General features: G+C 50.5%; 1 protein-coding gene across 9 annotated transcripts in view; it reads right to left on the bottom strand.

The window, feature by feature from the left end:
* RBFOX3 (RNA binding fox-1 homolog 3) overlaps positions 1 to 22,216 on the bottom strand; it is a 408,389-nt gene that overhangs the window by 304,535 nt on the left and 81,638 nt on the right. Inside the window, exon 3 of one of the 9 annotated variants that reach the window (XM_075071916.1) lies at positions 18,963 to 19,433. The exons of the other annotated variants lie outside the window; for them this stretch is intronic. The gene's annotated coding sequence lies outside the window, so the exon portion shown is untranslated. The remainder of the gene's footprint in view (positions 1 to 18,962; positions 19,434 to 22,216) is intronic. 9 annotated transcript variants of the gene reach the window in all.

The raw sequence follows: 22,216 nt of genomic DNA, 5'->3' as shown, positions 1-22,216 counted from the left end.
TCTTCAGCAGCAATTTGGTGGTGGGGGCCCCCCGCCACCGAAGACCCCAGGCCCCCTGCATCCTCTGGGCGGCCCTGATAAACACTGAATACTAAGGCAAAAGCAGCCAAGTGAGTGGAGCCAGGAGAAACCACATCAAAGAGTCAATGGAAGGGTTAAAGCCATAAATCAATGCACCCACCTGCCCTGTCCTTGACAGGCTGTTACCCTGCCATTATTCAGCAAGGTCAGCACACTTCCACTATACAGTAAAACCTCAAAGTTACAAACTGACCTGTCAACCACACACCTGATTTGGAACCAGAAGTACGCAGCACAGTACAGTGCTGTGTTAAACATAAAACTACTAAAACAATTAAGGGAACGTTTGAAAAAAAGATTTGACAAGGTATGGAAACCATTTCTGTGGTTATTTCATTTACATTGAGATGGTTAAATGTAGCATTTTTCTTCCGCATAGTAAAGTTTCAGAGCTGTAATAAGTCAATGTTCAGCTGCCTGTAAACAACAAGCATAATATTCTGTTCAGAGTTACGAACAACCCCCATTCCCAAGGTATTTGTAACTCTGAGGTTCTACTGTACAACCAGCCCACTCATTAATTAACCACTCATTAGGCTAATCACAGCGTTCTCATTTCCCACTGGGGGGTGAAGGATGGAGATGTCAGCACAGCAGAATGTCAGGCTCAAAATGCAACTGAAAGCCTGGGAGACAGGAAATTCCCTGTACCCACCCAACCACACAGGGCTCCTCCCGACACCAGGCCTGGGTATTCTCAAGCCTCTCCTGGCACTGCACAGGGGCAGGTAAAGGTGCAAATGCCTAGAGACAAAGGTACACAGAGGAGAATAGGCAAGGGCAAGGCAATGCGCCCATACGTTTAGAGCAGAGAGAGCCCACAATCTGCTGTTTGGAAGTGTAACTAGTGAGCTGCATGCCTGAAATTCCCCAGCCCATTTGCTGTACTGTTCCCAAACCCTCCTGCTGGTTTTTGTCCTTTATAAACTCTTTGGAAAAAATCTGCAAAATCTGATGCCACCTCCCCTGCCCTGTCCCCTTCTCCCATGTCCCTGTCATAGATACCTTCCCAGCTTTCCTCTTCTAACCCCGATCACCTGCCCCTCACAATGCAAACATGCCTTGGTCTCTTCCACCATAAGAAACCACCCCCTCTTGTGCACCCCACTCCACCAGTTAGCATCCTATCTCAACTCACTGAGCCTACAACCACTTGCTCCCCAGTCTTCCCCACCTCCCACCCCAGCCTGTCTCTCTCACCCAGCTGTTATGGATCATATTTCGGACGGTGAGCTCTTTGGAGCTGGGACCATCATTTACCATGTTGGAGTGGCACCCAGCACAATGGGGCTCCGATCTGGCTGGTCTCCAGGCACCACCTCAATACATGTCTAATAAATATTAACTTATGAGACAGGAACTGCATCTTCTCCCTAACTCTGTACAGAGCCGAGCACAATGGGGCCTCAGGCACAGTCAGCTGTACACACAACCACCACCATCAGGCAGGCAAGTGTGTGCACTGACACCTCAGCATCACATGCAGGTATGGTAAGAGCATACACTCACAGGCCATTCAAAATGATTAGTTTTAGCTTCTGAACTGGCACTAAGGTAACCAGTGTTTTACAAATCAATATGCTCAGATGTCAGGGAAAGTTTTCTGGGGGTGACAGCTGAGAAAGGGAGGGATGTGTCATTGTGCAGTGAGTGTATGGACTGAAAGTGTGAAGCGAATGGAAAGCCCTTCCCACTTGCAAAGTCCAGCCGGCTCAGTCCTGATCACAGGGTAAGGACTAGAAGCAGTTGGGAAGAGAGGGCTGATGCCCACTGAATGGCTAACAGGATTGCCTGGGCAGCGTTCCGTGCTGATTTAGGCCTGATATGCCACCATCCTGTACTTTGTGTGTTTATTTACCCCTGTGCAGAATGAGAGTAAAAAACTACCAAACCAGAACAGTAGCACCTTACACCCCTGTACCCCAGGAATAACCGACACTACCAGGAAGTTGACATCCAAGCAGAGGGGTTGCCCCATGCTGGAGCTCATCTCAGTTCTGGATTACATATTTAAGGGCCAATATTTGTTGGAAACTAAATTTGAACATCTGGACAGCAAGAAGGAAAAAATGCATTGGGAAGCTTGAGTTTAAAAGTCTTTGCATGCTAATGCATACAGCTCGTTGCTGCTCGTGTGGGGAACAATCACACAAAGAGCCCAAGAAGCCCTTCTCTGTGATCTCTGGTCCTAACACGCATGGGTGCATTTCTCAGCTTCATGCCCATGGGAACAAGGGCAAGCTGCCCTAGACACTGGTACTGTCACCAGCAGGAACACCTGCAATGAATAAAGGTTTGGGAACATTCTGGTGCGTTGTTCCCAAGAGCCTCCAGGTTTAGTTTAGCCTGCTAGTGGAAGGAGGGCAAAAGACAGCATTTAGCTTACTTCAAAAATAGATCAGACACTCTGCCAGGGAGCCATTTCATTACAGTCGACTCAGCTGTTTGGCTGGTGACACCTGTGAGAAAACTTTTCTGCCTGTATTTGCAAAGCCAGTGTGGGGAAGAATGGACAAGGATAGCACAACCAACATTTTTAAGGAGAGCATCTCTCTCAGACATCCCCCTTGCGTTTTGCCTGTAGCACCAGAGATCTCTATTTTAGGGTTCTATAATGAGACATGGTGAAAATCAACTTGCTTATATATGTTAAGGACTCCTCATACAAGCTCCTTAGCTGGGCCTCCATGCCCTGTACCTGCTACTTCCTCTCCAGTTCTCTTCAGCGCCTGCAGCCCTCACTACTATGACTCTCCAGGCCACTGTGCAGTTGGCTGTGTCCCTTACAGTTTGGACACCCCACACACACTGAGTCGGGGATGAACTCATACCCAAGGAACACTCAGCAAACAGACATCAAGCAAACAGCAGAACGGCAAGAGAAACCATGAAACAAAGTCCTGCCTAGGCTTCACCTTCTAGAAAATGCTTCAGCATTGACACAAAAGCAGCTCTCTAGCCCACAGCCTGAGGACCAGTGCTAGAAATGGAGTCTTCTATGGCTGCAGCTGGTTGTGGTGAGGAGGATGCTGTTACAGTTGTGCACAGGGTTATAGGGCACTGAGTGCAGAGTGACAAGCCAGGGGCAAGGCGCTTCCATCCTTGTGCTCAAAACTCCTGTTGCTGATGCCACCTCGTGTAACACCCTCAAATGTCAGGCTGAGTAGCTTCCAGGGTTCCATCCAACTCTGCTGCAGAGCAGGGCTGGGTTTAGGGCGAGTCAGCCAAATCCCGGAATTGGGCCCAGCACCCCTGAGAGGGCCCCGCAACATACTGAAGGAGTTGGTGCCAAAGTCCCGCCACTGTCTTCAGGGCAGCTCAATCACTGCCGCGGAGAAAGGTCCCTCTGCCAAAATGCCGCCGAAGGTACTGGCAGCCGATTGAGCTGCCGTTGAAGTCCCGGCATTGTCAGCAGCAGCAGCTCAATCGTTGCCGCTGTATTCGGCAGCATTTCGGTGGAGGGACCTTCCTTTGCAGCAGCGTTGAGCTGCCACTGAAGACAGCAGCGGGACTTCGGCGGCAGCTCCTTCTAATCGAGCCCCACGGTGCCTAAAGCCAGCCCTGCTGCAGAGCACACATGACTGGCTGGGCAGGGAGACATCCTCCTCGGCTCAGAACATGCCTTCTGTTTCATGGGGGAGGCAACGAGGGCTGGAGAGAACATGCAAGAAAGTCTTTTTAAAATGGATTCTTGGTGTTTCTGGCAATTGTTTATTTTTCTGTTATTTCTGCAGGTGGGAAGGAAGAGTGGGTTCAGAGCTCCAAACATTCCTGTGCCCAGAACTAAGCTGGCTTTTTTCTGTACACAAATGCACCACTAGAGGGCATCACACACTTCACAGTCAAGACACCTTTCTCCATCTTTCCCATGTCTGAGTCCCACCATACCCTGACCAAACTGATTAGGGCGGGTCACTAGGACATACCTCAGCCCAAAGGTCTGGGAGGGTCCGAGGTGCCAAAGAAGAGGTTCATGTGCTCAGATTCAGTCCAGGGGATATGGCAGGAAGCAGAGGTATCACAAAAGCAAAACTGATGGCCTTAACTGACAGAAAAGTGACTAGAGGGTACTTACACCAGAGCCATCACTATGGAATCTGATCTTTTAATTGGACTTCTCTGCATACATGCAGTACCACACACCGGTCACAGGCCACCACCCAATGGGCTGCCCCCTCCCATACCTTCCTCTAACATTTGAACTGATCCAATCTTATGACCTAAGCCCTAGTCCAGGGTTTCTGAAGTGGTGTGCTGGGTCTTAATTTATTCACTTTAATTTAAGGTTTCGCGTGCCAGTAATACATTTAGAAGGTCTCTTTCTATAAGTCTATAATATAGAACTAAACTACTGTTGTATGTAAAATAAATAAGGTTTTTAAAGTGTTTAAAAGCTTCATTTAAAATTAAATTAAAATGAAGAGCCCCCCAGACCGGTGGCCAGGACTCGGGCAGTGTGAGTGCCACTGAAAATCAGCATGCGTGCCATAGGTTGCCTACCCCTGTTCTAGACCAATGTTTTTCAATTTCCTGGGTCACTGGATGGAGCTGTGCGTGCCCAGGGCCCCTCCAGTCCAGCTTGAAACCTCCAGCCAATAGCAATGCTATCCACAGAATGCAGCATGCCCACCTTCCATGACAAGTCCATGCTCTTACCCCGTGGGAGGGCAGCTCAGCACCCTTGGTGCTGTGTGTGTCACACTGAAGGATGCTGCAGTGGAAAAAGCATCTCGAGATAGGATTTAATAAAATTCTCCAGCTTGGCCCTGAATTTGTCAGCTGATTTATTGTACCACATTCACCCTCCTCTTCCCCTCCCCCATCCCAACACGCAGCCGTGCCTCAAAGGGGGAAAAATTACTAGGCCAGGTTCCAGCTCCACCAGAATTTAAGAAGTAATCAGCATGGAGGTCACCTTTCTCTGCGCAAGGCTCCTCTCACTCAGCTCCTGCTGTCATGAATACTGGATACATACTTAGAAAAACAGACTGCCAGCTAAAGATTGGCGTATTGATTGGGGAGAGCACCAGCTAAATTGGAGGCTCAGCTCTGTCTAGATGGGGGTTCAGCAGCACTGTCTGACTGTTGAATAGAAAAAACAATTGATTGGTGTTCAAAGACTCTTGGTGGGCTGCATGGGGAAGGAAAGCAGAGAGAATTAGCAAGAGAACAAGAAACAGAGTCTGAATCCATACGCAGGACCCGCCGCCAGAAAATTGCTGCCACTTGCTTTCCCCTCCACTCCCTGTTCATCGAGCCATTTTCTCCCTGCTGCCTCAGTGGTGACTGAGTTTGCAGCATGGTCACGAAACCTGTTTTGTCAGGTTGTGAAAACATCTGAGGAGGAAGCCAATCTCCCATTGTGGTTCCCCTAGCCAGGTGGGAGGGAAAGTTCTATAGAAGACTTGGGAAATGATGCCTCTGTCTCTCCTTTACCTGGCTGTTCTAACTCTAGGGACGTGCCGTTACAACAGCTGGAGGGTCACATCCTCATTCAGAGCAAGGCTCTCACAAAGCAGTGCGGCACCTTTTTCAAGGGCCCCAACCAGGCAAGGTTCTTTCTGCTGCGAAGGACCTTAGACTTATGGGGCTCTGTGTAACTAGAGTAGATGGAAATTCCAAAGCAGCTTCCCAGGGGCTGCTAAGGTGCAAAGGGCTGTTTGAGCCCGTCACTAGGAAACCTGCCCTTAAGCTCCACAGGGAGAATCCAATACAGGGATCTTGCGAGCCAAGGCAGAAGTCACTGGCTACTAGGCTTTGCCCAGTGTCCCCAACAACCTCATTAAGATGAGTCACTCACTGCCAAATCCACTCCAAAATCACAGCACACTAATGTGACTGGGTTTCAGGCTTGGCCATATGTCACAAGCCTAAGTGACAGCTTTTTCACTAGGAGACATGCTGTCACGGATCCACAGGATTGGTCCTACATCGCCAGCTTTGAGACAGTCTCTTGGAGGACCCCTACAGTGTGCCAGCCCCTTCCTTCCGGGCAGGCCATGCAGCCTCACTGCCTCTTGAGACTGAACCTCTGGCTTCAGCACTGCTTTTTCATACTGTGAGCTCCATTCAGCAACTCCATTAATGCACCTCACCAAGTATTCATAGTGACCCTCAAGCAGAGTTTTCAAAACAGTCAGGTTTATCAGTCACCTACCACACAGCTCAGGACATCTTCAGGTTAGCACAGAGAAATGAAGGTTACAGCAAAGTCCATTCTGGTCAGCCCAGAGCACAGCAAAGCTGTAGAAAACTCAATTTTAAGACTCTGGCCAGGTCTAGATTACAAAATTATGTCGACCTAACTCATGTCAGCACACAGCCATCACTTGTGTGTGCTTCACGTCTCAGCTGTGCGCATCCACACCAGGAGCGCTTGTATCGATTGTATTGCCAGCGTGAGGCACTGTGGGATGGCTCCTGGATGCCAGTAACAGTCAACGTAAGCAATGCAGTGTCTATACTGACACTGCGTTGACCTAACTACATCGACCGTGACTGTGCTGCTTGGGGAGGTGGTGTTATTAAATCAGCATGGAGAGGGAGGGAGCTGAATTTAAGTGAACATGCTTCCATAGTTAGGTCAATGCAAGGCCACTAAGGTTGACCTAATTGTGTAGTGTACCAGACCTGTCTCTCTTTCTGTCTGAACTCCTTAGTAAGTTTCCAGCTGACAGAGCAATCAACTTCCTCCAGGAGCCAACATTTATCCTCCTCCAAGCCCCCACCTCAGTCTGTTGTTCTCAGACTAGGGTCTTTCTTTGCTCAGCTTCCCTGCTGAGAGGTGGGAAAATCCATGAGTCATTGCAGCATGCATTGGCTCTCTGGCCCCCTCGTTGATCTTGGTTGGTTTCAACTAGTTCCTTAATGATTCTTCATTCTACCCAGACAAGTAGGTGACACACACATCTGTGTCTCCAAGTCTGCCCTGAGAGCAAGCTTAATCTGTTTTCCCCCACTGGGTAAGCATGCAACATATGGGGGAAACAGAGATACACACACAGGGTCATAAAATTATTTTTGTTTAAATTCTCATTTCAACACCCATGTCTACATCACAAAACTTGCCTATAGTAAAAACTGTGAGTGCCTCACAGCAGAGACCACCCCTCTTTGAATATCTAAATATTGCACATCATGGATGCTACCAGGGACAAGTAATTCACAGAGACAGGGCCGGCTTTAGGCACTAGCAGAGGAAGCACGTGCCTGAGATGGCACATGCTAAGGGGCGGCATTCTGTCCATTCTTGGGGCGGCACAGTCTGGGCAGCTTTTCTTTTTTTCTTGCTTTGGCAGTTCGGGTGGCAGTCTGAGTGGTTTTTTTTGTTTTGTTTTGTTTTGTTTTTTTTGCTTGGGGTGGCAAAAATGGTAGAGCCAGCCCTGCACACAGAGGCAGAATTTGCCCAGAGATTCCTCAGGACTGGGAAAGCAAGTGGGGGCACCTGCATACCAGGACTCAGGCATATTGACATAGGTGGGGGGATTGCCAGGTCTGGAACAGAAGGGGGGCAGCCTCAAAGGGGGAAAAACACTACTAAATCAGCTTCCAGCTCCCCCATGATTTTAGGAAGTTCTCTGTGTTTGTGCTCTCCTTTCCCTGGACAGATTGAGGAGCATGGGCAGAGCTAGGAGAACCAGCACACATTGTACCTGCCTCTAGCCAGGGCTCTGGATGTTTTCCTTTCACATGTACCACAACTGACTCACACTTTTAAAAGTAAAATTAGGAAGGGGGGGCATACAAAAATGCCTTGGTATCAAGCATCGGAGACAGCGGGGGAACCCCACAGGGAGGAGGAAAGTGCTTTGTATGTAATTCACTTTCTGTCATTTAATCACACCCCTTGATCTCAGCAGCAAGGATCCATTGTATTGCTAGGTCACAGGCTTGTATGCTGGGAAATCTAGGGAATGCATGCTTGTTTGCTCCCTCTCACTAAACGCTAAACTGAATCAGAAAACTTTCCCTCCCTGGTCTGTTCTGCCAAGGACAGGAGATTTCCTCTCCTCTGAAGAAGCTTATGAAGCAGTGGGGAAATAGCAGAGTGTCTTTTCAGAGAAATGTTAATGATGCCCAGAGAAGAACTAATTATGTGTCATGGACACAGCTTTAGTCCAGTCTCATACCACTACATGAGCAAAGTTCCACGGCAGGGCCGCTATGTCACAGTTGGTCTGCATGTATATCTCTGGGGAGCAAGTGGCAGGAGAACATGCGTGTCCCTTCACTGCAACACAGTAACTGGAGTTACGATAAGTCAGGCACAGATGTCTGAGAGTATGAGTGGGCACAGTGAGCACAGGTATTTAACTAGGTTACTTAGGGATCCACTGGCTACATCCAAGAGTTCCAGGGATAAATTTTCCCCATAACACTGGTATATCCCCAACTTCAACAGGCTTTTATCAGCCTGACAGAAATTCCCAGCTCTTAAATGTTTGGCGATCAAACTCTGCCTGTTGTAAATTATGGAGCCGCATGGACCAACAGGGAACACAGCAACTGCTAGGGATTACATCAATGATTCATCTAGCATCCAAGGCCAATACCAGATGTTTAGAGGAGGCGGTTAAGACCCTGTAATGGGCAATTATGCAACTACATACTGACAGATGTCTTCCCAAACTTCCCCCTTATCCCCAGGCAGTTGGTGATTGCCTTTTGTCCTGAAGCAGGATGGTAAATATCACTTGCACATTTTATCCAGGTCAATATAACTGTGATATTCTGACTGTCCATATAAATAGCTCATCCCTTTTGAAATCCCATTAAGCTCTTTGCCTTAACAGTATCTTGTGGCATCAAGTTCCACAGGCTAATTATGCTATGAAAACCATGGCTTCATCCAAGTTTAAATGTGTTGCTTTTCAATTTCACTGTTCTTCTATTATGACAGATGACAAACAGGTGCCCTCAGCTGGCCCGTGCTTATTTCCATTAGATGCTTTGAGATGAGTTGAGTAAAACTGAATGCAGTGCGCTTGCCAGCTGCAGAAGGGGGCTGAGGTGCTAGGCAGACACCTTGTTTTAGCAAGATGGGAGAACAGAGGGAAAGTGTGAGTTCATCTGTCCCTTGTGACTGCCAATGGGACAACATGCACAACTGACCAGAGCAGACAGTTCCAAGGAGCATATAGCCCAGGCACATTGTGCAATTCACACTACACTAGTGGTTCTCAACCTGCAGGCCACATGTGGCCCACTTGGCACACAGCTGCGGCCCACGTAACATCCTCAGGGCCATACAGGTAGTATTGGATGCAGACCACAATGGTAAATAGGTTGAGAACCACTGCCCTACACAAACACGCAGGTCTACAACTGCTGTTACAGGCACTGGCTCAGCAGACAAGAGGGATTTACCAGAAGGTGGCGAGAGTTCAAAGGGGAAAGGTGGAATCTCCCGTTTACCCAAAGTTATTTCCTCATCCTCACTGTGCATTGAAACTGTATGGTGATGACAGTGCAACAAAACCATCTTCCCCCTCCTAGCCCTTGAGAACCTGCCACCACAAGCTGGTGCTCTGTATTCCGTTCAGATCGCTCTTTGTTAGCTCGGCACAGAAATCAGAGCGGCTAGTCAGACCGAGAGCTTCCATCCCATAATAAACAGCATAAACTATTTATAAACCTGAAAATGTCTTTATCATTATTATTTTTCCCCCAGAAAAATCTTACACAATACTGTTAACTACACCCCACCAAGGACTCGCAGGTCGGCAGCGCTGGTATCGCTTCCTCAGGCAGTGCCCAGTGGAACAGATGGCAGTGTGGGCGTTAGGTACCAGCCTCCTGGCAATATGAACATCTGTTACCGTTAGAAAATGCTAATTGCCATCAATCAGGACAGCACCTACCCACATTTACATGCAAGCACAAAAAAATTACTCCGAAATTTCTCTGAGCACAACACTCATTGCATGCTAAGTAACTGGAACGACTCAGACGCTGCAAGCCAGCCTGGTACAAGCGGCTATGGTACAGATGTAGCACGCCTAGGCTAGATTTGCCCAGTGCAATGCAAATGGCATGAGAGCTAAAACGGAATGGCAGTCTCTTGCTCTTCTTTCCTCCTCCCTTATTTCTGGGATTTGAAATCAAACCACCAGCTGGCCCCACTCTTTAATTTCCAGTGTAGGCAGACGCCATGTCTCTCTAAATCTCAGGGTCCGGTGCGCATCAGAGGAACGAATCCTGCTAAAATGCAAATTGAGGGCAGACACTAGAGATTCCTCTCTCTATAAGCTCTTCAGGATAACTGGGTGTTCCTCTGTTGTCTGATTAAAAGCCCCTCCCTAGCTTCCCTCCCACGTGGCAATGGGCAGGGGCACATTCCTGTTAGAATTTATACCCCCTCCTGCCAGTTAGGTCTCTGAGCTCTAAGGCGTTTACTGTTGGTGTGATTCTCTCCCTCCCCACACCAATTCCTTCTGGTTAGAAATCATATTTTTCCAACACAACAAACACAAGGTCAAGCTACCACAGAAGCGTTCTATTGCCTACTGCCAAGAGGTCCCATGGAATAATGTTTAGTATGATATATCTTTCGGCGCAAGATCTTTGAGGCAGGGACCATTTCCTATTCTATGTTCAATAGAGAGTCAAGCACATTGTTGTCACTCAGATAATAATGGCCCTAGATATTTTTTATGCAACCTCTGCTTTTCAAGGCTTATTAGATCTCCAACTACCTTTGGCTAATCCTCCATAGTTCTTCCCTGCAGTACCTCTTGCTATTGTAAATCGGAGTCTCCTCAGCAGAGGCTGGCAACTCTCCAAAGCCCCTAAAAAGGGGGGCATTTGTGCTAATTGGTTGGGTCCACCGTGTATAACATCGAGATGATCTACTTCATTTCATCTGAGAGTTATTTGAATGTAGAGCACCCACCCCAGTCCTGCTCCTTCCATATTATCCACAATATAGGACCAAGGAGACTCAGTAAAATGAACAGGTTCCTTTTAAAGTTATCTGTGTTAAAATAGCTTGCAAAATAGCTCAGTTGGTAAGAAATGTACAATCACCTTAACATCATTACTGGGTGACCATGGGACTATAACCCACCTATCAGCACTGTCTTCTGCTCCTAGTTCCATGGGATCTCTCGCCCCAAAGAGCAGCTCTGTCTCTCTCTGGCAAAAACAGATACATGCTGCGCAAGTCTTACAGCACATGCCTACTGCTGAGGAAACACAAGTCTCTACCTTGAACCTTCGTGTAACCATGGCCTCACCTGCTGTCGCACCATGCCCAAATCGTCACCCCAACACACCCCCGAATTTCCGGGAGGAAAACAATGTGAAGCACCTTCTACTCCTCATGAGGGGTTCCAGGGCTTACCCATCAGATCTCATTTACTCCTGTTCTCCTGCCCCTCCCCGAAACGGCGCACTGAGTTCACTCTGCTGTCCAAGTACGCTGAGCAGAGTGCGATGTTGCCCGTTCTCCCCAACGCTGCGTTGGCTGCACTGCACCTGGATGGGGGTGAGGGCTGCAGAGATCCCCCCCTTCACCTGCATTTGCAGGAGCAAATTCCTCCATTTCTGGGGCAAGGAATCGCTCCTGGCACCATGGGGCACTGGGAGGGGGTGCAAGGGTACCCACCCCACAGGTGCTGAGGGGGCGGACGGAGAAAACTGCTCCCTCCTCCAGCAGGCTCTAGACCCCTCCCCCCATCCATTTCCTGGAGGCCGGGGCTCTGCTCAAGGGCAGCTGGTTCGTCCTGGTTTCCCCCATGCATCTGCCCTTGTCTCTCTGCCCCTGGGGGGGGGGCGCTACCCCTCCCCCCAAACTGGGCCAGGGCTGAGGCTCCCCTCCCCCTCGCTCCGCCCAACTGCCACGGAAGCTTCAGGTGCCAGCGTCCCACCTGCCACAGCGCTGCTCCCGAGCTGAGCCAGGAGAGGGGCGAGGAAGGGGGCTTAAACAACGTATGAGCTCCCAAGCTCCCACTCCTCCCTGTATCCTCCTGCTTTCGTCACGTCACCTGGAACTCCCTAGCCAGGCTTCTGCACCCCCCAGCACCCCCGCCCCAGGAGAGATGTGCCTTCACAAGGAGCCCCCCCAGCTCAGAGCGTTGGCACCATCTCACTCTCGCCATTGCATGATCCCAGCAGGGTGCTGGTGCTCTGCACGTGGGAGGCAATAGTAACCTTCGCAGCTCATCTATGTTAGCTTCCCCAAGTTTCAAACGCAGGTCGGACAGAGGTGCTGCTATCTGAGCGCCAGTTCCTGTTCGGTGCGAAGCAAGTAGGGACCTTATTCTAGTTCCCAGTGCACAAGGGTCCTCAGCACAATTAGCATTAGCTGGCCATCTCAGCAGACAGCCACACACTGAGTGAGCTCCCGTCTCTGCCCAGGGCAGGGCCAGCATGCTCTGGCCAGGAGCAGTGTGGGGAGTTTGCCCGGCCACTGCCAGGACTATCCTGCTCTGGGAACAGACCAGGGCCCCTGGGTGTACCCTGATCTCCAGGGCCCTCCGCGGGGTACCACAGAAGGATGCTTTTTTAAGAAAATTAAGTTACAGAGGGATATAATATATATACACTTTAAACCTTCGGAACTGATTTAGAGCCTGGCTCCGCTCACCTGACTCACAGACCTGCTCCTTTGGCTCTGGTGGGACAGCTCATGTGAGCAAGGAAAGTGCTTGCAGCTGCCATAATCTTAACTTACCTCCTCCTCCTCACTCTCTTCACTTGGGGCTTCCAGCTCACGCAATCGCCCCGCCCCATGGAATTCACTGCACCAATTCAAAGAGGTCACTTGCCACGGTGATGTCTTGCCCAGTCATACAAACTGCAGAAGCACCATCTCTTGCCTTTAGAGAAAGCCTCATCTAGCACAGAATTTCTCCCGGGAGAGAGAGATTGCCCCACAGGCTGGGGAAGTGGTGGGACACGGTTTGGGAGCTCTCAAGACATTTCAGAGGAGACCCTAAGCACACATGCGGCTCTCGTTATAGAACTGTAACATGTTGGGGGAGGCAGGTAATCACAATATATAGTTCATTCCCTTGTAACCATTACGTAATGATTACTGGGCTTTGGCTCCTTTCTAGTCCACCCCACATCCCTCCTCAGGATTGGCTTCCTGACTAACTCCCACTGGCAGGAGCAGGTTGTAGCATCGCTGCTCCCCGCTGCTCTAACCATTAGTCAGCAAGTGAGGGAATCACTCAGTGCTCCAAGGTCACTGAAAAACACCATCTGTCCATGCACTGCATGCCGCTCCCCCAGAGAGTGTGCGAGAGAGAAATTATTCCAACACGCTGAAGGCCACGTCCCCTCCCATTTCCCCCACCAGCCAGCACAAAGTCAGTCCAATTGCAGTTAGAGTGCTAGCTTGGTCCGCTGGGGAGAGCCTGTGGATCTTAATTCCGAGATAGCTGGTGAGCCTAAGGCAGCTACAACACCCCCTAGCCAATCTGCAACTCCCCATATAGCCCTCTGACACTAGGTGTGCTGAGATCCCCCTCCTATATCATCACCCGATTATGAAGTCAGAAGAAATAACAGTCCTCTGGCCCTGGGACATGGCAGGTGCTGCTCTCTGTGCTCATGAAGGGGAGTACACAGTCTCACCTCCTCACACCCACCCCGAGAGCCGCCCCTCCAGAACCTGCTGCTTTCAGGCAAAGGATAAACACAGGAGCCTCCATCCCACAAGGTCCTGGGACAAAATCCTAAGACATCAAAAAAGGGGATGGAAAACCATGCAGCTGAGCACAGCTCCAAGGAGCAGAGAGGCTCTCCAGGTACGTCTACACTGCAGTATAAACCCAGGGTTAGCGAGACTCAAGTGAGCTCACTTTGCAAAAGGCTTGATTGGTTCGTTCTCCATTGCAAACCCAGGAGGCTCTCTGACCACGTACTTGCAAACTGGATTAATGCAGACCTGAGCTGCTGCCATTTGCAAAGTGGGGGCAGTGTTCATTTTTGATAGAGTGGATCGCAGACTGTTGGGCTAGAGAGGACTAAGGAAATTGCCCCGTGGAATTGTGGCCTGTTTCCAGCTGATTCCTGGGACTCATGTCAAGTGGGGCTCACCTACACTGCAAAGCAATAGGGCTCGGACCCCGAGTCCTGACTTAACTCGAGCTCAGACTCCCCAGCCTTGCAGTGTCCTGGGCCCTTGGGTCTGAGCCCTGGGTTAGCGCAATTGCAGTGTAGACAAGAGGTTTAGGCTCAAGCTCAGGCTTATGTTGCAGTGTAGACATACCCATAATGTGCACAACAGCTAGCCACCCCAAATCCACAAGCTATAGCCAACCACAGAGGCAGCCCAGGCCCACTGTTGTGCTGGAGAGACTACCTCTTTCCTAGCAACACATGCCCCCTATCCACACCCTTGCCAAAAAGGAAGCACATTTGGTGGGCAAATAAACACTCTGGGAGAAAGTGTTTCAAGCGAGCAGAGCTGCTGGGACGCAGACAGGCTGCCTCTGTAATATGAATGCTCCAGACAGCCAGGTGCTGGGAAAAGCTCCTGGTCAAGAGGGGAGGGCAAGCATCGTGTTCAGACCCATCCTTTAGATCAGGGGTCTCAACCTCAAATGACCACGAGGGCCACATGAGGGCTAGTTCATTGGCCCAAGGGCCGCATCACTGATACACGCCCCTTGCTGCCCCCAGCCCCGCCCCCGCTCCACCCCTTCCATGAGGCCCTGCCTCTTACCACCCCTTCCCTGAAGTCCCCACCCCAACTCCGCCCCATCCCCGCTCCCAGAGGGTGCATGAGGAGTGTGGCAGGGGTTCAAGACAGGGAGCTGAGGTGCAGCAGGGGGTTGGGGTGCAGGCAGGGGGCTCAGGGTGCAGAAGGGATGTGGGATGCAGCCGGGGGCTCAGGGCAGGGAGTTGGGGTGTAGGATGTGGCAGGGGGCTCAGGGCAGGGGTGCAGGCAGGGGGCTCAGGGTGCAGAGGGATGTGGGATGCAGCCGGGGGCTCAGGGCAGGGAGTTGGGGTGTGGGATGTGGCAGGGGGGCTCAGGGCAGGGGTCCAGGCAGGGGGCTCAGGGCAGGGAGTCGGGGTGTAGGATGTGGCAGGGGGCTCAGGGCAGGGGCTGCAGTTCAGGCAGGGGGCTGAGGGCAGGGAGTTGGGGGGCAGAGTGCAGGAGAGCTTCAGGCTACGTGGTGGCAGCAGTGCACACCAGGGCCAGAGCAGGCGGCCGGCCCCAGCCCCGCCCCATTCCGGGAAGTAGCTGGAACCATGTCCCTGCGGCCCCTGGGGGAGGGGGACGCAGGGCTCCGCATGCTGGTTGCCGTGCCTCCAGGTACCTCCCCCGAAGCTCCCATTGGCTGTGGTTCCCCATTCCCGTCAATGGGAAGTGCAGAGGGGGTGCCTAGAAGCCAGGGCAACACAGCAACGGAGCCCTCTGCTTCACCCCTACCCCTTCCCCTGCCCGCAGGGACATGATGCCAGCCGGTTCAGGGAGCGGTGCGGGGCTCAAAGGGGGCAATCCTGCGGCTGTAGTTTGCCCAACCCTGCCCTGGAGGTAGGCGGGGGGGAGCGCGGGCCACTTGGCGGGCTGCAGGAAACAGCCCCGCGGGCCGCATGTTTGAGACCCCTGCTTTGGATCTTGTCATGAGCATTACACATTGCCAAAGACAGAATACATTCACATAAGCCAAAATTCTGGCTCTCAAGCACAGCCTGCTCTGCCAGGCTGGGGAGGGAGGATTGCCCTCCAAAACAGCCGAGTGAAACAATGCCCTGCAGCCACTACTCTCCTCTCCAGACTCCTGCACAACCCTGTTTGCAGGGGCAAGGGAGCAGCCTTGCAGGGGATACACTGGCCCTGCCCTGTCCATCTCCAATTCTGAAACACACTTTTCCCCATGCACAAACCCCGGTCAAAAGCCTGGCCAGGGAAGTGGGATATTTATCGGGAGCTGGAGTCACCTGCACCCTGAAATGGGTATAAAGCCATAGTCACCATTCCTGCGTTGCCATATGTATATCCAAGGATATCACAATGAGAAACCCATTTTAACAAAGCCATGCACACAGCACCTCTTTGTCCCATTTGCACCCACACAGCCACTAGCTGCCACATCCCCTACCTTTCCTGTTCTCTTGGCCAGGACATAAACCTTTCAGGCTGGGTTGCTTTAGGTTCTTCTAAACTAACTATTTGAGTTCAAGCCAGTTCTGAACAAAGAGATGGCAAACTGTGACATCAGAGATAACTCAGCCAAGAAATAAGTATTTGACTTTGGGGTTTTTTGCAATCTTATTGAGGAAAGTTCTTCAAGAGTGCCTAATGGATTTAGGAGCACACATCCCTTTAAAGCCAATGGGATATGTGGCTCTTCAGAAATGTTCAACATCTTCCCAAAAAGCCCGCCTGTCACGTGTCACAGCTGTGAAATATACCTTCTGATGAGAGAACCAGCAGCACTATCTATTCTTTGTGAGCAGTTGTAATAATCCGTTCATTCACAGATCACTGCACCATTCTCCCCATTGTACACAGAGGGAAAGTGATTTGCCCAAGGAGACATGGTGAATCAGTACTAGAGGCGAGAACAGAACCCAGGAGTCCTGTGTCTTATCCAGTGGAACAGAGTGCTCTGGCAATGCTAGGGCAAGGGATTCTCCCATCTCTGTGTCCTGCACAAGTCTGTGGTGCGGTGAATATTCCCAGCCCAGGGATCCTGCACCGGCACCCCAGCCCATGGACTCGCCTTTGTGGTCCCATTGCTGATTCCTGTTGTGCTGCAAGATTGTTTCCATACGGGAGCAGCCAGCAGAGCCACCAGTTCCCAGCTCTAGTGCTTAATGCTACATCTGGAAATTCTTCTCACCCTTAATTGTTCTTAATGCTTTAACACACCGAGTGACTAATAGACACTAATTGGGCGGCTTTAGCAGTGAGAGCACACAGAGAGTATGGGTGGCAGCGCCCTCTGTGCCGAGCTGGTACTCTCCCAGCCATATATCTGCCATCACATTACAAACATCATAAATCACCAGTGCGCACACAAAAAAAGCTAGTCTAATTCTCTCTGTTGCCCCTCTGCAAAGAGGCACAGAGCCTGAAACCTGAGTGCAGCAAAGACAATTTGAGACAGAAGCTGACAGCTTCTCTGATCACGCCATCCGGAACCTTGCACCGATGAGCAATGGGGCGACACACCTGCAGTCTCAGCCATTTCGCTGACTTCCATTACTTCCAAAACCATCCCAATAGCCTCAAACACAATGCCACCCCTCAAAACTATCCCAATCGCAGCGCTGACTCCCATCGCACGGTGGCCACTCGCTCATAGACATTTGGCCCCACTGCAGATAGTTATGAGCTGTGCATTTTGGACCTGTCATTGAGGCTCCATAGCTAAGGGTGTAGCCACTTTCCACTTAAAGCCTGACTGGAATCAAACTTTGTGCCCAGAACATGCCCTTCTCCATCACTCTCTCAATAACACCCCTTAGCACAGGACCTCTTCCCAATGCACAGGGTTTTGGGAAGCACGCTCTTCACCATTACTGATGATGCAGGCAACGCCCCAGTCCTGCTCAACCAACTTTTACATGCTGGGCACTCCCTGCATTGGGCTCTGGTTTAACCTTCAGACCTCAAGCAGACACAGGAAGACAAGTGATGGATGGGCATAGGGGGCACAGTAACTCTCAGAGGATTTATGGGTAGCAGGGTGGCACTGCTGGGGAGCTGGGGAAGAAGAAATGTGTTGTAACAAAAGGGATCAGTGTATCACTACCAGGTTATAAAGTTGGAAGAGACCTGTGGATATTTGGTGTAGGGCTGCAGTAGTCTAGTGAGTTATGAGCTTTGGGCCAAGAGTTAGAACTGTTGGGTTCCATTCCAGGTTTGCCACAGACTTGCTGTGTGACCTTGGGTGAGCCACTTAGTGTCACTGAGCCTCAATTTTCACATCTGTAAAATGGGGATGCCGCTGAGCCATCTTTGCAAAGCATCTTGAGATTCCCAGGGGCTTGCTAAGTGTCAAATATCATCATCATTATTGCACACCCCATGAGCGCAACACTAGCTAGCACAACTGATACTATCTGCTCCAGACCAGCTCAAGATGTAACTAGCAGGCAGAGGAAGACAGGGCTGGGAAGGTACCTCCTGGGTTGAATCTAGTCATTTGCTATAGCATGCAACTCCACCGTATAATCCCATTCATACATTTATCAAGTTCCTTCTTCAAATTAGTTGGGTTGATTGCCCCCACTCTTCCTAGTGGGAGGCTGTTCCAGAACCTCCCTCCTCTAATAATTAGAAATTACCTTCTACTTTCCAGTCTGTGGCTCTGTCTACACTACAGCCAACGTCACTCAGAGGGGTGAATATCCCCACCCCGAGCGACATACACCAATGTAAACACTCCTGTGCACAGGGCTATGCTGCTCATGGAGGTGAGAGCTCTCCCATCAGCACAGAGCGTCTGGGAAGGTCTATATGTACAGCGTTGCATCGGCGCAGCAGCATCAACACAGCTGAGTCACTGCAGCGCTGTACATATAGACATGGCCTAAAAGTATTCGTGGACAGTTTGTCCCCATTTGTTCTGGTCCCAGCATTGTCCTTAGCGTCAATAGCTCCTTGCCCTCCCTGGGGTTTACCCCAACGTGTTCAGAGAGAGCAGTCAGACCCCCTCTGAGCCTCCACTCTGCGAGGCTGAACAAGCCAAGCTCCTTTAGTCTCCTCTGGTCAGCTCAGCTCTCCACTCCTCTGCTAATCCTAGCAGCCCTTCTCTGCACCTGCTCCAGTCTGAATTCAGCTTTCTGGAAGTGGGGGGCCCAGAAGTGCACATGGTATTGCAGGGCAGATCTTGCCAGTGCCTTGTACAATGGCATTAATCCTTCCCTAGCTGTACTGGAAATACTGAGCGCGTACATCCTAGGATCGCATTTACCTGTCTCACAGCTTCATCAGTCCTCCTGTGATGGACAAGTACACCCAGGTCTTTCTCCTGCTCTGTTGTTTCCAACAGAGAAGCCCACAGCTTATAGCAGAAATTCTTATTATAGGGCATGACTTTGCTCTATTAAATTTCATCCCAGGGTGTTGGGCTGGCTGGTCATTCTGTTGGGGAATATTCCCTTGAGCAGACAGCACCTCAACGCCAAGCCCTTTGGCTCAGTGACTCTGGAGGGCGGGGTGTGGAGGAGACACTGCCCCTTTCTTAGGAGGCCTGGCCTGCATGCGCACAGGACTGGCTGTTCTCATCAGTGCATTCTGCACCAGTAGCAGCACTGCTTTGGACTATATCTCACAGGCTGGCAGGTCAGAGGAGGAAGGCAGCTGCCCACTATCCAGTTTGCTCAGTCTGCCAGCTCAGCCTCCTCTGCGATCCTGGGAACACAGGGTGTTCACTGAAGTTGCACTATAGTAGGAAGTAGACACAAATCTTGTTACACAGGGGCTAAGCCTCCCTGGCCATGTTTTCTATAAATCTCCTGGAATTTATTATATGATAACGAGCCTGGAAAAGCTAAATTAAATCCATAGCCAAGAAACTGACTTTCAAGCGTGACCTAATTTACTTTCTTGAAGAAGGGAGAGGAGCTGGGGGGGAGGGATGGAGTAATACCTTTGGCAGTCGTTCATAGAATGACTTCTCTTTGCAGCTGCTCAAACCTTCCTCCTCCACATCCTCCTCCTCCTCTCTGAAGCCTCACCAGCCACTTCGGGGATGGAGCTGCACAGCCTTTCATGTCTAAGCGGATCTAGCACTCCCACTCACTGGAACAAAAGCACCTCGAGGGCTCCCCTTTTCGATGTTTTTTCCTTTAAGAAGTGCTTTCTTCCCAGGGGGCTCCATCAGATTTCAGACTGACAAAGAGTATATTTGCAGAAGCTAAGTTACACTAGGTTCTCTCCTGGATCCAGGCCTCTTCTGCATCCCATTAACCCAATCTTAATGCAAAGCACTCAGCATCCTCACTTGAAGCTTGTGGCTTGGAAACTAATACCTTCTTGCAAGGCCTCACACGAGAACAAGCCCTTCCGCCCCCCAAATGAGAGGAAGTTGAAGGACAACAAAGAAAATGACAGAGAAAATGTGGGCGGGGAGATACTAGGGGTTTGGAGAGTAATCAGTATAATGCTCTAGCCCCGAGGTTTCCAGCCTGTGGACCATGGACTGGCCACACGCGGCCAGCTCCTTCTCCTGGTTTCCAGCAGGTAAGGCCATGTCTTCACCACAAGAACAGGCACAGGTTGATTTTACCTCAATGTAGCTGAGATCAACCCTATACTCCTCACTTGGGGTGTTAATCTTGATTACATGAAGGTAACAACCATCTGTACCTTGCCTCCACTAGGGGAGAGCTCACTGGATGTCAAACACACACCTAGTGTTGTAGCGAACACCTACCTTGAATCACACTAAGAGAAGCTAAATGTACATCAAACACTTCCCCTGGGTTATGATGTGACTAAACTGGAGGAGAGGAGGGTCCATTGGATGGCCAATGGGAGGGGAGGTGCCCACAAGACACTCAGGACTTGTTTACACTGCTAATTAACAGCGCTGCAACTTTCTTGCTCAGGGGTGTGAAAAAACACCCCGAACGCAGCAAGTTGCAGTGATGTAAAGCGCCAATGTAAACAGCGCCCCAGCACTGAGAGCTACACCCATTGTTGAGGTGGGTTTTTTAGAGTGCTGGGAAAGCGCTTTAGAGTTGCCAGCATAGACTAACCCTCAATCAAAGGCTGCCCTACACACCAAATGGAACCAAAATAGTTCAGCCATTGACTTATTCTGGAAGAGAGGTGACCTATTTCAGTGTTGCTTAAGTGAGTAAAAAACAACACAAGCTAAGTCAACATAAGAGATTTATATTGGGCCAAGAGTGACCACAAGAGACTGGCACGGAAACACCATGTGGTGCAAGCTAAAATCCATTGAATTCTTGGGGTGGCAGGTCGTGTGCAGACCAGCCCTAAAGTGTGCTCCCAGGGTGAAAAAATCTGAGCACCCTCTGCTCTAGGCTTCCACCTCCATGGGATGCAAGTCTGGTAAGCTCAGCCTACTCCCTTTGCACATGACTGAGACCACCTCCATTCTTTGGTACGATTCAGGATGACTGGCAGCCTCTGCTCAGGAGACACTCGCGCCTGCAAGAACAGGGATGCTACAAGCTAGGACCAAGGTGCACAGCAGAGCTGTGAGTGGGGTGCCCTTGGACTGCAATAGCTAGCAGGGCTTCAAGAGAGGACTGTAGTGCACTGGCAGAGTAAGAGTGGGAGTTAGGGCTGGAATAGCAGAGTGCTGCTGTTCTGGACTGAGACGCACTGGCAGCGTTGCACGTAGGAAGCTTGCATAATAATGCCTGCCCACATGACGCCTCCTTGTAGCCAGCATGATCAGAACCTCACTTGCATGAGCAATATCATCCACCCAAAGTTTGGTAAAAGACAAAAAAGCTTCAAGGTGATATACAGAGCTCAGCTTCCTTTGCTCCCTTCAAACTGATTAATGCAGCTAGGGAAATAGGCCTGTGCTGCCTCTTCATAGAGGAAAGGCTTCTCTTTAATCCGTCTCTCAGGACGACCTCTGCCCCCAGCGCCGGATAAAGATTCTCAAAATCTCGTTCCTTATTTTACGATTTCAGGGCATGCACTTGAGACTGACAAAAGAACGGAGAAATTAACGTACAAAAAGCAGCCACTGCAAGGCAGAGAGATGCACAATAGCCATCCTGCCGAGCCTCTCGCTTCTCGAACACACAGCAACAGCCTAGCTGGGGAGGGCCAGGCTGTTCCCACCTCCCAAAACCAAAAGGGACCACAAACTCCTGCCGCCAAAAGGTTACGTGGCTGTGATGGAACAGAGCCATTGGGTCTGGCATTGGCCCTTCTGAAGAGATGTCTACACTAGATTTTTTTTTTTTTAACCTGGGGTTGGCTGCGATCAAGGTAAAAACTACAGTGCCTGGTCTCTGCTAGGATTTTACAGAGAGATCGCGATCTCCAAGTAAAGACACACTTTGGGAGGTGGGGGGGAGAGCTAGAGGGGCACTAAAGACATAGCCACAGTGACATCTAAAGAGGTCCTTACAGCCAGCTCTCCAGATCAGATCCTGTAAGGAAAGGCCAGATTTTCAAACCCGGATGCATGGTTTGCATGGACAAACAGGCACGGTGGGGCAAAAGGGTCCTTCT

This window comes from Chelonoidis abingdonii, chromosome 13, assembly GCF_003597395.2.
Source record: "Chelonoidis abingdonii isolate Lonesome George chromosome 13, CheloAbing_2.0, whole genome shotgun sequence".
NCBI classification, from domain to species: domain Eukaryota; kingdom Metazoa; phylum Chordata; order Testudines; family Testudinidae; genus Chelonoidis; species Chelonoidis abingdonii.
Note: the sequence above shows the minus strand (reverse complement) of the source record. Positions and strands in the feature narration are given on the sequence as shown.